Below are 15,668 nucleotides of genomic sequence, written 5' to 3'. Positions count from 1 at the left end.
GGGGGCAGCTGGCGACCTCGGTCGGGCGTGAAGGACGGCCCATTACGCCCCCCTTCCCATGAGGTCCCTGCCGCTCCCACCCCCGGCTCAAACCTGCTGTCCACAAGGCTCCCGTGCGGCCGCCATCTTTCTTTCCAGAGAGGAGCGGGCGAGTGGGTCAACACCCTTTCCCCTCCAGGCAGGCGAAAAGCAGAGAAAATATTCAGCCAGCAGAATTGATTGCCCAGCAGAAGCCCTGACCAGAACCCAGGATGAACAGGATTTTGAACCAGAGGGATGGCTAAACTGTTTGCATTTTTGAGTGGAGAAATGACTCTGCAGCTATTGCTGCTAACAGGGATCCCAGAAGAGCCCCATGCACAGATTCTAAAGGCTGATTCTGCCCTCAAAACCCTCCATAGCCTCTTTCAAAAACTCAGAGTTTAGATGCTCATGTTTGTGAACATGAAGGGGAGTCACACTTTGCAGACAGAGGCTGATCTGTGCTACTCCCAGGTAAATACCCAGAACATTCTCATGCGCAAGCCATCCTGGTCTGGTTCATTATCCTCCATGAATAAAGTTGCCCTTCTGTTATGCCTTATATGCCAAGTCTCACCTAATGCTCAAATATTAATACACTGTATTCCCCAGTGTTTCTGGAAAGAGAGCCAGCAACATCCTATTGAGAAGTGGAGAATTAAGAAGGGTAAAAAAAAATCTCACAATCATCTGCCTTCCAAGTTTTTGCTGTGAAGTAAACAGTTAAATTATCTTAATTGCTGTGTTTCCTTCACACCTCTGGTTTTCAAAAGAACCCCACTGGAAAGATAGTCTGAATGCAATGGGAAAAAAAATTCTGTAAGAGTTGTTCTCTCCTGAGTGGATTTTCGATTTTCGCCCTTTTCCTCCCTGACAAAGACTACAAAACAAAGGGGATGGGCAGGCAAGTGGTCCAACTCATCTAACACACTGCCCCAAAATTAGTAGCTGCAGGAGTCTCAGAAACATCCAAGAAATCCCTCTGGAAGCCATGCCAAGGAGAAAGCAAAGGTCTGAAGGGCAAATGCTGCTATCTTGAAATGACAGTTATTATTTGCTACAGGCACTATTTTTTATCCCCACCATCACCAAATTTTGGCACTTAAGTAGTTATAACTTACACTTATATTGGAAGGAGGAGCACTCCCACGGTGCCCCTTCTTCCAATCTCCTGCCAGTTTGGAGAGAGGGGTCTGGATCTTCTCTGAATGTCACAGCATCTCTGTTCAAAGAGGAAATAAACATTCCCATCCGTCCTGGTCTGCAGCCTTAAACTCCGGAGAGTTTGAGCTCCGACTGAGCACAAGTTGTTAGATCTCACCCGATATGGTGACTGCTTGCTGCTTGCATGCACCCTACTTTGCTCAGGTTCCCCAACCTCAGCCTGGCTTCTCCACATTACCATTTGGGAAACACAGTGAAGCCTTCCTCGACACAAAGTTGCTGGCTCTCATCAACTCTGCCATGATCCAGACCTGCTAGTCGGGGAAGGAATCTTAGTTCCAGGATGGAAGAGCTCTTTGCTAGAGGATGCGATCTCTATGATATCATTTCAAAAGAAAGAGCATCACTAAGAGAATGGAGACTGCCTCCTCATTCCCAAGAATCCCACAGAGATTGGGAAATCAGGTTGTAACTCTCAACCCACCACCCACAGGAAAACTGAGTCCATCTAATTCAGTTGATGGATATGCCTTACTGCTGGGAAAGTGAGAACCAACTCAGACTATCTCTCCATTCCATCACTCAGAACATAAAAAAAAAAAGTGCCTAAAGAAAAAGAAAAAAAAGTTCCCTGCTATCCAGACACAATATCAGGCAAGGAGTTTCTTAAAATATGTTTTGCATGAAGCCCAGAGCAAGTTTTTAAGTGCTCTTCTGTCTGTCTCTGGAAGCCAACGCATGCTGGTACAAATACGTTCCCAAGCATCTGTGTGCAATTTTAATGAAATTGCATGCCTTTAACATTTAAAATCTTCTTTCTTTATATTTTCTGATTTGATGAAAACTGTAGCACTGTAGCACTGTCCTCCCATTGTTCATCGATTTGCTCGAGTGGGCCCAGTAACATCTCCATTGTGAGAATTGTTGTTACTGTGTTTGGCATATTGAATACATCAAGGGTAACTTGCCAGGCTTTGCCATGCAGGCAAGAGACTCTCGGTAGCTTGACTGGCTCTCCAAGAGGGGCGGAGGAATTGAACTCAGTTCGGCCAAGTTGGCCGCGTGCAAGGCAAATGCACTACCACTGTGCTATCACTCCAGCCCTAGCACATATTGGAATGATACAGAGAAGATTAGCATGGCCCCTGCACAAGGATGATGAAAACACATGCTTGCAAAAAAAAAAAAAACTTTAACAGTATAATCGTGGATAAAGTGAAAGGAGAACATTCTCCAAAATCACTTACCTCTGAAGAGTAAAGATTTTGAGCTAAACTTTCAAGGTTTTCTCTATGCCAATGCAATTTTTAAGTAAAAGAACAAGAGTCCATATAGGTTTTTAATTATTATGGTAGAAAAAATTAAATATCAATAAGAAAATGCCACTGTAGCACTGTAGCACTGTCCTCCCATTGTTCATCGATTTGCTCGAGCAGGCACCAGTAACATCTCCATTGTGAGACTTGTTGTTACTGTTTTTGGTATATAGAATATGCCACGGGGAACTTAATAAGAAAATAGTGATTTTAAATTCCAGGGAATATCTTTCAGTTACTAAGAAGAGCTAGGTGCATGGATACAGGTGAGAGATGCCCAGGGTATGTTCTCAAGTGAGAATAGCAAGTAGTAGGGTAGGAAGTAGCACTTCAGAGCATAAGCATTTGTCCATGTCTTCAGCCTATAGCATATCCTTCATAGCTCATGGAATCTTTTTTTTTTTTTTTTTTTTTTGCTTTTTGGGTCATACCCGGCGATGCTCAGGGGTTACTCCTGGCTCATGCACTCAGGAATCACTCCTGGCGGTGCTCAGGGGACCATATGGGATGCTGAGAATTGAACCTGTGTTGGCCTTGTTGGCTGCGTGCAAGGTAAATGCCCTACCCGCTGTGCTATCGCTCCAGCCCTGCTCATGGAATCTTTTACCTCATTTTTAATGCAGCTTCCCAATTAGTACATAAGAGGCTCAGGCACTCTCTTGGTTCTTTAGAATTAGATTTTAACGTTATTTTTAAAGTTCTCCAGGAAATGTTTTTATCACTCAGCATGTGACTTCCTGTGACCAATTCTGACCCACCAGCACACCCCTGTGAAGTTTTAGTCACCCGCAGGCTGTTTTACACCCTCTGGTCAATTAGTCTCACAAATCAGCTCTGGTCTGGGCCCTCTGTTGTTTGTTTTTTTGCCTGTTTGCCACCACCATGCTGCAAATTCTTTATCTGGTAAAGGTTCAACAGCTTTCCCTTTTTTCCTCTGAGGAAAAAAAAAAACCAGTCTTTGCTGCATTTATACATTCATTTCAACATTTCTTACTCTGTATGCACTTGTGCAATTTGACTTCTTATATGTTTTAAAGAATAATTATTTTAATGGGGGGAAGAGGTGTTGAGCCATAATAGGTGGAACTCAGGGACTTTTACCTGCTTCAATGCTCAAAAGTATCCCCAGTTGAAAGGGCAATTAGGATAGAGAAGGGACCACTAAATAAATGATACTTTGAAGGGCTCACTCGGGATGGTAGATGCATGCTGAAAGTAGACTATGGACCAAACATAATGACCACTTAGTACCTGTATTGCAAACCATAACAACCAAAAGGAGAGAGAGTAAAAGGGAATGTGCCTGCCACAGAGGCGGGGGGGGGGGGGGGGGGGGGCTGTAGTGGGGGGAGGGCAGGAGGGATACTGGGAACATCGGTGGTAGAGAATGGGCACTGGTGGAGGGATGGGTACTCAATCATTAAGGTAAAGGTAAAGGCCCTCCCGTTGTTCATCGATTTGCTCGAGCGGGCCCAGTAAAGTCTCCATTGGAGACTTTGCTGTTACTGTGTTTGGCATATCGAATACGTCAGGGGGAGCTTGCCAGGCTCTGCTGTGCGGGCAAGATACTCTCGGTAGCTTGCCGGGCTCTCCGAGAGGGGTGGAGGAATCGAACTGGGTCGGCCATGTTGGCTGCATGCAAGGCAAACGCCCTACCGCTGTACCCAGGAGGAGTGTTGTATGAAAGGAGAGAAGGTTAACACTCCCCTTGACAAGGATGGAAGAGGCTTCGGCCTGCAACACACATACAGTTAAGGCACTGCCACCTACTTCGTGGCATCTAACCAACTCAATCATTGTTTGACTGAAATGCAACCAGAAATGTATGTAAGTCTGTAATTGTAACTCACTTTGATTCATTAAAAAATAAATAAATTTTTTAAAAAAGAGTATCCCCAGTTATGACAAATAACTTAGATCAACAGGATGGATACTACATTGCACAAAACTTGGAAAGATGATGATGGGACCATATGCAATGCCAAAGACTGAACCAGGGTTGTGGCAATTGCAGCTGAATGCAAGACAAGTGCCTCTTAAACTATCTTTTTAGCCCACAGCTGAACTTGATTACCATATATAACATTTGTCTGGTAAGTCAAATAAAATCTCTACCATGTGTTCATGATAATATTTTTTATGACAGTCCAATTTTTTTCCACTTTCCAAAAGTATCTCATTGTAAGATTTGATCAATTAGTCGAAAAGTACAGTCAAAGTATATTGGTTTCTTATTGCTGCTGCAACAAATCACCACCAAACTCCAGAAGCAGAAGCATAAGTATTGTAGGATGAAATAAAGAAGACTGTGGAGATTATTTTCTGGAAGTACCAGGAGAGAAGCAAATCCTTGTCTCTTCTAGCATCCAAAGTCTACATGCATCCCTCAGTTTATAGAATTTCTGCCTCCATTGCTACGTCATGTCCTCCTCATGCTCAGAGTGGTCCAGCAACCTCCTCTATCTAGAAATATTGAGCTTGCATCCAGTTAATCCTGGTAACCCAGATACTCTCCACATCCCAAGTCCTTAATCACTGAAGCCCTTTTGCCACACAAGAAAATATTCACAAGTTCCTGAGTTTGGGGTGGCAGAGGGATGTGGAGGGATATTAGTTAGCTTCTCACACCAAGAAAAAGCAGAGGTGAAGAAAATATGGTCAAGAAAATATACATGGCCCAAATTCTGCTAAAATTTGTTGGGAATATAGAAATTAGCAAATCATAATACATACGTGCATAATTGAAATATTATGCAGCAGTTATAACAAATGACTAAGATCACTGTGGACAGGAGACTCCATGCCAGGCTGTTTTCACACGGGACGCCCCAGAAGGGGCCGGGGGAGAGCCCTCCCCACCCCAAGGGACCCAGCCCCAGCAGCTGACCTCCACTACCCAACCCCTGCCACATTCCAGGCCACTTTCTGGACCCTGTGGCCATGCTACACATCATAAGATACTTCCTACCCATTTTCCATAATTGCCACACCATGTTTGATGGTAGTTCAGACAGTAGGCAACAAATCATAAAGAGAAAAAAATATATATATATATATGTCTTTCAGAGAGCCCGGAAAGTTACCAAGAGTATCCCACCCGCACAGGCAGAGCCTGGCAAACTCCCTGTGGCATATTTGATATGCCAAAACCAGTAACTATAGTAGGTCTCATATCCCTGACCCTGAGAGAGCCTCCAATTGTTGGGAAAGACGAGTAAGGAGAGGCTACTAAAATCTCAGTGCTGGGATGAATAGAGACGTTACTGGTGCCTGCTCAGGTAAATCAATGAACTACGGGATGACAGTGATACAGTGATACCATGCATAGACACTACATTGCACAACGCAGAAAGATCTTAAAGATCAAGTAAGAGGAGATGCAACGTGCACAGTGATGCTATCCATGCCCATTTTTTAAAAATCACATATATGATAATAGATTCTAGAGCCAAAACTCTAGATTTCTGGTGATGTCTAGAAGGGATGGTTTCTCTGGCATGACCATGGCTCCAGAAGCACAAGGACTTAGTGCAGAACCTGGCAGCTTGTGGCAGAAAAGTGAATGGACTGTGTGTTAATCCACGGCACCATGCCTGCCCGGGAGGGAAAGGGTGTTGCTCCTTTCCACCTTTTTCCCTCTGGACAGCAAGATGGAGGCCGCCTTGGAGCTTTTTGGAAAGTCAGGTATGAGCCAGTGGTGACGGGGCAACTGAAACCTCATGGGAAGGAAGGTGTTCCCAGCTCGTCCTTCACGCCCTACCAAGGTCACGAGTTGCTCCCCACCATTGGCTCTCTCCGGCACGGCCATTGCTTCAGAGCCACCAGAAACAAATCTCATAATTATCTGACTCAGCAGAAATACTTCCAGGCTTAATAAGTAAAATATCAGAAATCCAAAATCGCGCGGCCTCGATAGTGGCCGCATGACATCATTTGTTTCTTGTAACCAGCTGTAGAAAACAAATCATTCCACAATGCCTTTTCAGCAGGTCTTATTTTGGAGTGTAAACTCTAAATAATAATGGTGCATCTTTTGTCGAAACAATGAATCTAATCAAAGTAGATAGAGTGTTAACTAGAATTTATCTGCCTTACAGGTATTGGGAGGGTTGGGAGGGGGGGTATATTAGGGTTCTTGGTGGTGAAAAATAAGTACTGGTGAAGGGAAATGTATTTGATGATTGCATGACTGAGACTTAAACCTGAAAGCTTTGTAACTTTTCCCACAGTGATTCAATAAATTAATTAATTAATTAATTAATTAAAAAATAGAAGGGATGGTTTGGCAAAAAGAGCCATGAAGAAGAACTTTCACTTCTTATTTATATTTGGAACTTGTTGGAATACTAACAGTATTCTATTTTTCATGCATTTTTTTGGCGTTTTGGGTCACACCCAGCGATGCTCAGGGGTTACTCCTGGCTCTACACTCAGGAATTACCCCTGGCGATGCTCAGGGGACCATATGGGATGCTGGGAATCAAACCTGGGTTGGCCTCGTGCAAGGAAAATGTCCTACCTGCTGTGCTATTGCTCCAGCCCCCACATGCATATTTTTAAAATTTGTAATAATGCAATGGTGAAGTACTGCACAGAGACTGCATACTTCCTCCTCCTCTTTCCCACCTGATACTCTTACCTGCCACTCTGAGAAGTGGTGTTAAAGGCCCTTTTCTGTTACTGAGCAAATAAAGAGTCCCATCCCTCATGCAGGGATGAGATGCAGAGGGAAAGTCAGCCACAGCAGCAATGGGCTTTGTCTAGAGGTGAGCTTGCATTTTCTCAGTTCCCAGTCTATAAGAAACCCCCCAGTAGGAAGCTCCTCATTAGATTCTATTCCCCTGATCTTTTGCTTTCAGCAGGCAAACTGATCGAAGCAGGCATCTTGCTGCTGTCATAACATTCTCTCCTGCTCCCGTGGATCATTTCCTCCTTTGATACCACACCACTGTTAGCTGGGCTCTAATTAGCAGCTGGTACATAACACAAGGCAAGTTCTAGAAATATGCAGCCTGTTTCTGCAAGCAGCCTGCTTCCTTCATATTACGTTAATAATGAAGGTATTCTGTAGTACTGAGGGACTGCATATCTGATCAACGTTAGCGGAACAACTTCCTGCTCCAGACATTCATGCTGAATAAACAGAACAAGCAGAGATGGAAACAGCTCCAACACAGCCCATCACACGAACACAAATTGATAAAAGCTCCTATTTAAAATCCCCTGTGTTTGCTCTGATAACTCAGCGTGCTTCAGTTCTTCAAATACTGGAGATGAAAATGATGCCCAAATGGGATTTAAGATTAGATTAGCCTCTAGACCTGAGGATAGCAGAGGCCCAGGTGGCTTGCTTCTACCCCCTTTCTCCTACATTATTACGCATCCTGGTCTCTTTCAAACCCACAAACAAGCCCGAATTGGTATGTATATTTACTGAGGACCACGAGCTATGGCAGGTGACTATTTCCTCATGCCTCGCGTGGAGACTGGCACTCCAGAACTCTCTCCAAGTTTGAGCACCCCTACTTAAATAGAGAAAAGCTATGAATAACTCTGATGCGATCAAAGATGTGTATTTTACAATTTAATCTTACTTGCCCACTCTCTGTGGCATAGACAGGAAAAAAAAGGCAAATGAATAGAAGGTATCAAATATATGTCAATCCCTTGGCTCTGTATTACAGAATGAGAATAGCCTGTAAAGGAGAGGCGGGAGTGGACCGTGGGAATGATGAGGTGAACTAGAGATAACATAAGGACACTGGTCAAGCTTTTAGAATACTTTGGTAGAGAGGTGTGGTAACTGTGTGCATCAAAACCATAAGAATCAAGACTAATCTAAGCACGTGACCCACACTATAACAATTTTTTAATGTTTTTGACAAAAAGGTAGAGTAGCAGAAAAAAAAGGGGACCTTATGTCACTGAGGAAAGGATACAGACACAGGAAGTGGGTGTGGACTTGGAACACTGTACCTGTTGAAACTCTAGTATTAACAATGTTAGAAATCATCTTGCTTAAATAAAACTTGGGGGAGAAATCTGTATTTGCATGTACTCATTTTAAAGATATATAATTTAAATCAATTATGAATTCAGAACTCTAAATTTGCATCTTATAATCAAAATAGGATTTGCATATATTTGAAAATATGTATGTGCTCATTTTATGTACACTGTTACATCTTCCCCAAAGCCCACATGTTTTCAACATATACACAACAAAGTAACTATATTAAAAGGTGGCACAATTGGAGCTGAAGAGATATTCTAGCAGGTAGGTCATTTGCTTTGCATGTGGCCAACCTAGATCTGATCGCTGGCACACATGTGATCCTCTGAGAACCACCAGGAATGATCCCTGAGCTCAGAGATAGAAGTAAGCTCTGAGGACCACTAAGTATACCCCTCTAATGATTAAAGAAACTGGAACTAACTGGAACACAACTGGGAACGAACTATTACCATGGGTAGAACCTTCAAAACAGACAATGACCTCATGAAACAGAACATAGAGAGTTTCCTAGCCCCATGCATCAGAGAAGTCTGAAATCTTTGAAAATAGTGAAAGAGACAGAAAGGGAGGGAGAGAGGGAGTTTTTGGAAGCCTCGAGGAGCTGTGGAAGTGGAAACAGAAAAGAAACAACCAGAACAACTAAAAGGATAAAGGATAGAACTGAGGAGTTGGTGAGTCAAACACCTGAATGCAGGGTCTGAGGTGGGGGAAGCACTTTAGCTGGATGTTTTAATGTGGAGTGAATGGGGGAGCCTTTCACCAGTCAGATAGGAGAGGGGAGTCTAATCTGACATCTCTATTTTTAGTCTCTTTTTAGAAGCCTTCCTCACAAATGGGATAATATCCAGAGCTCCTTTGTGTTTCCAGTGGAGGTCCCATTTCACTGTTACCTAGAAGTGAGTCTATTTCATCTATTTATGCTTTGGAACTACGGAATATGCCAACATCATGGAAGGAAACATCTTCCTGCCAAGTCTCCTTAACATGAGGATAATGTGAGTGTTCAAATTCTCTTAGTTCTAGCAAGGCTGATGTGCATGGAGAGTGACGAAGTCATTTTCTCAGAGTTTTGTTCCACTGTTTACTCTATTGCTTGCAGGCTTCAGAAATGAGGGCAGCAGAAGTAATTAGAACCCCTTTCAGGTCTCAAACTCCACTGGCTAGAGCAGAAATAAATAAGTATACTTTAAGTTGCAATTATAAGAGCATCATGGAGCTTTTTAAAAAAAAATCTACTTCCAGGCACTGGGCTACACTTTTCACTTCTTTCTGAAGAAGCTTTCAGGACCACTCGAAGGGCAGTGACCCCCACTTTATTACTCTCCACACATCCAGCAGCTATATTTTTATGAAAAACTTCTTGTAATCTGTCTTATTTCCAGCTTCCTTTTTGTGTAATCTGCACCCACTCTCTATCAAATGTCATAATTATAGGCCGAACTTGTTTCATTATAACCAAAAAAATATCTTGCATCCAATGAACATCATTTATTATGATGATAATTTTTTAATATTTTTTATTGAATCACAGTGAGATATACAGTTACAAAGTTATTCATGATTGTGTTTCATTCCCATCTCTCTCTTCACCAGTGTACCTTTACTACCACCAATGTCCCCAGTTTTCTCTAGCCTCTGCCCCCACCTGCCTTTATGGCAGGCACTTTTCTTCTCTCTCTCATCTCTCTCTCTCTCTCTCTCTCTCTCTCTCTCTCTCTCTTCTTTTCTTTTGGGCCTTATGGTTTGCAATACAGATACTGAAAGGTTATCAGGTATATCCCTTTACCTACTTTCATCACTCAGTTCCTGTTCAAAATGCTCATTTCCACCTATTATTGCCATACTGGGCTGGAGCGATAGCACAGCGGTAGGGCGTTTGCCTTGCACGCAGCCAACATGGCCGACCCGAGTTCGATTCCTCTGCCCCTCTCAGAGAGCCGAGAGTATCTCGCCCACACTGCAGAGCCTGGCAAGCCACCCGTGATGTATTCGATATGCCAAACACAGTAACAACAAAATCTCCAATGGAGACTTTGTGCCCGCTCGAGCAAATCGATGAACAACGGGAGGGCCTTTACTTTACTTTACTTATTGCCATACTGGTCCTTTCTGTATTCACTATTGTGAATTGTGAATATGGCTATTGTGAATAGTGCTGCAATGAACACAGAAGTGCATATGACATTTCTGCTGTGTGCTTTGGGACCCTCAGGAATATATTTCCAGAAGTGGTATTACTGGGTCAAATGGGAGCTAAATTTCTATTGTTTTGAGGAATGTCAATCTTGTTTTACATAAAGGCTGTACCATTCAGCATTTCCACCAACAATGAAGCAGAGTCCCTTAGTCTTGCTCTTTTGCATGTGTGCCAGTCTCTGTGGTGTGACACAATATTGTTGTTTTATTTGCATCTCCCTGATGATTATTTTTTTTAATTTTTTTTATTAGTGAAACACCATGAGGTACAGTTGTAGATTTACAATTTTTTGTGCTTGGGTTTGATTATACAATGATCAGATACCCATCCCTCCACCAGTGCCCATTTTCCACCACCATGGATAATATCCCCCCCCACCCCCATCCCCCCATCCCCCCCTGCCTCTGTGGCAGGGCAATCCCCTGTGTTCTCTCTCTCCTTTTGGGTGTTGTGGTCTGCAAAAGAGGCATTGAGTGGCAAACATGTTCAGTCCATAGTCTACTTTCGACATGCATCTCCCCTCCTGGGAGGATCCTCCAAACACCCTTTATTTGGTGTTCCCTTCTCTATTTGAGCTGCCCTTTCATCTAGAATGCCCAACTGGCCACTAAGCTATGGAGTAATCCTCCTGGTGCTGATCTCAGCTATTCTTGGGTATTAATCTCATATTTTGTTACTTTATATCCCCCAGATGAATGCAATCTTTCTATGTCTATCCCTCTCTTTCTGACTCATTTCGCTTAGCATGATACTTTCCATATTGTACCACTTGTATGTAAATTTCATGACTTCATCTTTTCTAACAGCTACATAGTACTCCATTGTGTAGATGTACCAAAGTTTCTTTAACCAGTCATCTGTTCTTGGGCATTCAGGTTTCTTCCAGTTTCTGGCTATTGTAAAGAGTGCTGCAATGAATAAACAAGTGCAGATGTCACTTCGACTATACATTTTTGCCTCTCTGGGATATATTCCCAGGAGTGGTATTGCTGGGTCAAATGGGAGCTCAATTTCTAATTTTTTGAGAATCGTCCATACTGTTTTCCAGAAGGGCTGAACCAGTCGACATTCCCACCAACAGTGAAGGAGTGTCCCTTTCTCGCCACATCCGCGCCAGCATCGGTTGCTTTTGTTCTTTTGAATGTGGGCCAGTCTCTGAGGTGTGAGATGGTATCTCATTGTGGTTTTGATCTGCATCTCCCCCTATTTTACTTTTTTTTCCCTTTATTTTATTTTATTTTTTTAAGTTGTAGATTTACAATTTTTTGTGCTTTGGTTTCAATTATACAATGATCAGATACCCATCCCTCCACCAGTGCCCATTTTCCACCATCATGGATAATATCCCTCCCACCCCCATCCCCCCATCCCCCCTGTCTCTGTGGCAGGGCAATCCCCTGTGTTCTCTCTCTCCTTTTGGGTGTTGTGGATGATTATTTTTTCATGGTCCATTTGGACATTTGAATTTCTTCTTTGAGGACATCTCTGTTCATGTCTCCTCTCTGTCTTTTGATGGGGTTGGATTTTTTTTTCTTTTAAGGATCTACTAGTATCCTTATACCTTTGATATTATCAGATGTCAGATGAGTATTGGTTAAATAATTTTTTCCATTCCATGGGCTGTCTTTGTATCTTAGACACTATTTCTTTTTAGGTACAGAAGTTTCTTAGTTTCACTTAGTCCCATTTGTTTATTTTTGCTTCCACTTGCTTGGTTAGTGGTGTTTCATCTTTGAAGATGTCTTTAGCTTCAATGTCATGAAGGATTTTGCCTGTTTTCTTCCAGATACCTTATGGATTCAGGTCTGGTGTTGAGACCTTTAATCCATTTTGAACCTCACTGGAGTTGCCTCCCTGTCTCTCTGGGACACTGATAATTCTTATGTTGTTCATCTTGAATTCATCCTATAGTTTTCTTGAGCTATGTTGAGGTTGTTTTTCATCTCTTGTTGTTGCCTGGATGCTTTCTTCAGCTCATCTTCAAGCTCACTGATTCTGTCTTCAGCTGTTGTCATTCTACTGTTGAGGACACCTATTGAGTTCTTTATTTAATATACCAAACTTTTTATTAATGACACTTCTGTTTGTAGTTGTCTTATTTCTGCTCTCATTCCCCCCTGTATTTTATTGGATGTACATTTTACTGTTCCTTTGAGCTCATTGACCATCTTCACCATTTCGTCTCTGAAGTCTTTATCAGAGAGACTTTGTATGTGGGTCTTGTTGAAGCTTCAGGGCTCCTATCTTCCTCCATGCTTCATGGTGGGGTTCTGTGCTATTTTCCCATAGTGCCCGTGTCTGTCTAAGGGAAGGAGATGGTGATCTCTTCTTTAACCTTCTAGAATATTCCCTTCATTTTTGATGTTTTTATGTACTATGTGGAGACTCTTTGGAAATGAAACTTTGGAAAAGAGCTAACTGGGGGAGTCTCATTGGCAGCTGCTAGGGAAGCCATGCCTTCTCCTTTCTAACCTGGGGCGAGCCATCAGCAGAGTTCCATGTGTTTGAAACCTGCATGGCTGCCTCCTAGGAGTGTTCACCCTGGGTCCGTGACAATGCTGCTACTGCTGCCACCACTGCAGCACTATTATTATGAGTTAACCAATAAATGGCTCCACTGAAAACCTGCCACAATTGATGGAGTTAGTACTAGTAGTAATTTGACTTCTCATAACAAGATACTTAATCCTGGAAATATAAAGAAATGACTCAAACACACAACCAGTAAACAGTAGCTAGCTTCACACCCAACTGAGATTTTCATTCCAGTTTGGACTCTTAGGACAATATAACTGGTCTGCATAAACTTAATCAGGTATCTCAGAAGACCTCATTGGGACTCCTGGTAAATGCTCACAGTATAACTGCTTCACTCTTATATATTGTCTTTTGTCAAGACCACATACACAGAGTTATCTTTAAGAGTTATAAGAAGGGGCTTTGAAATCAGGACCAAGACTCATGCTACACAGCTCTAATATCCTGGTGGGACTTCTATAAAGACTTAAAAGTCAGCTATCCAAAATGGCATCTGGAACACATGCATGAAGAAAATGAGAAAGTTAGTGGGAAGAAATGAGAAAAGTTACTGATTACCCTTGATTTTTAAGAGTTATAAGCTATAGCTGGTGAGACCACCTCTAGCTCTCCCATAAGCGGGCTATTCAATTCTCTACCCACTCACCTCATGACTTTGATAGGAGGAAATCTGCTGGAAATGAAATCCTAGCACATAGTTGCAACTCCCTAAATGGCAGTTATTGTTATTACAACTCTCAAGAAGAGAGGAGAGATGGGTCCCAGAGCAAGCAGGCGACTCAGGGTACTAGTGTCATTTGGTTTTCTCAAGCGTAACAAGGGCAAATGCCTTCATCTCAGATAAAAGTCATCAGTATGTTGAGGCTCATTTCCTCTGACAATGAAAGAAAGGTTCAGGGCAGGTGAGACAGGCAAAAGGGAAAGTGTGTGCACTTACATATATTTATTTGTATATATAAGCATGTTCACATATTTACTTGCTAGTAGCTTTAGTGAAGTCTGTATAGATACATAAACTGCGCTTGGATATAAATTGCATCTGAATTGCTTGCTGCCATTTACTTCATGCTGCTTTGAGAATTGCTACCTAGGGCATAGGATGAGAGCAAGAAATATGCTTCCTGTTTGTAAAAGTGGGGTGGGAGGTATAAGCAGTTATCCTTTAATGTCAATGAACAGAATAGCTCCTAAATGATTCCCTTTATGTTATGTGTTTGGTAGGAGTGTACCAGTGTCTTAACAAGGAATACCCCTCCTACTCCCCACCCCCCATATCCTGTACTCGTCCTAATCCCAACCAATGAAAAAGCCTTTGAAATCATATTGTTTAACTTTGAGAGCACTACAGCAAAAGCAGCCCACGACGAGATCAGTCATGTTCTGGGCGGTATGGCTGTAGACATTGAACTCAGTTGTGGGATGTAAAAAACATAATATGAGACAAATACCTAAGGACAGTAGGAACAAAGGCCAAAGGCCAGGGGAATTGGTCCATGGGTGGAAGCCTACCTCAGGTGCTGTGGGAGAAGACAGTTGGGATAAAGAAAGGGCTAGTATGACAAAGATAGTTGGAAATGATCAATCTGGATAAGAACTGTGTGCTACAAATAGGTAAAGGAAGAAACACGATAACCTCTCAGTGTCTGTATGTCTGTATTGCAAACCAAAATGCCTAAAATGAGAGAGAGAGAGAGAGAGAGAGAGAGAGAGAGAGAGAAAGAGAGAGAGAGAGGATGGGGGGAAAGTGCCTGCTTTAGAAACAGGCTGAGAGGAGGGTGTCAGGAGCCTGGAAACTGGAAACATGAAGACACTGGTGGGAAATATACACTGGTGGAGGGATGGTGTTGGAACACTGTATAACAAAAACCACACCTTGAACATCTTTATAACACTGTAACTTAAGGTGATTCAATTTAAAAACAAACAAAATACATCCCAGTACACAAGTGCATACTTTCTCCTTGCCGCAGGAGGAGCCCTGGTTGATGAGATTATCCCAGATTTCTGCTCAAGTGTGTCTGCCTAGCTGAGGTTTTCTTATGAATGCACATGCTGAGAAGCAGTCTTGAAAGGGAACTGATAAGAATACCTCGGCAGCCTCCAGATGTTTCTGGGAGAGTTACAACAACTACAACTCATTCACACTATTTTAAGTTTGCATACCACCATTTGATGCTCTTTAAGAAAATAAATGGGGAGTGAGTCAGTGTGTTTGCCTTGCATACAGCTGACCCACGTTTAATTCCTGACACCACATATGTTTCCCAAGCCTAGCCAGGAGTGATCTCTGAGCACAGAGTCAGGAGTAAGCACTGAATGAACACCACCAGGAATATAAATTAATTAATTAATTAAGAAGTGACATAAATCACGGCCGAATTCAACCATGATTGTAGAAAGGTCGGACTGCAGTTGC

At 42.6% G+C, this 15,668-nt stretch overlaps 2 non-coding genes across 2 annotated transcripts; both read left to right on the top strand.

The window, feature by feature from the left end:
- Positions 1-2,273: 2,273 nt before the first annotated feature.
- Positions 2,274-2,379, top strand: LOC130042181 (U6 spliceosomal RNA). Its single transcript, XR_008795151.1, has one exon. It is a non-coding gene; the product is annotated as a U6 spliceosomal RNA (small nuclear RNA).
- Positions 2,380-4,174: 1,795 nt separating this feature from the next.
- LOC130042251 (U6atac minor spliceosomal RNA) lies at positions 4,175-4,297 on the top strand. Its single transcript, XR_008795189.1, has one exon. It is a non-coding gene; the product is annotated as a U6atac minor spliceosomal RNA (small nuclear RNA).
- The last annotated feature ends 11,371 nt before the right edge of the window (positions 4,298-15,668 follow it).

This window comes from Sorex fumeus, unplaced genomic scaffold (genome assembly GCF_029834395.1).
Source record: "Sorex fumeus unplaced genomic scaffold, SorFum_2.1 ptg000098l, whole genome shotgun sequence".
Classification (NCBI taxonomy): Eukaryota; Metazoa; Chordata; class Mammalia; order Eulipotyphla; family Soricidae; genus Sorex; species Sorex fumeus.
The sequence above is the reverse complement of the archived record's forward strand: the minus strand, read 5'-3'. Positions and strand labels throughout refer to the sequence as shown.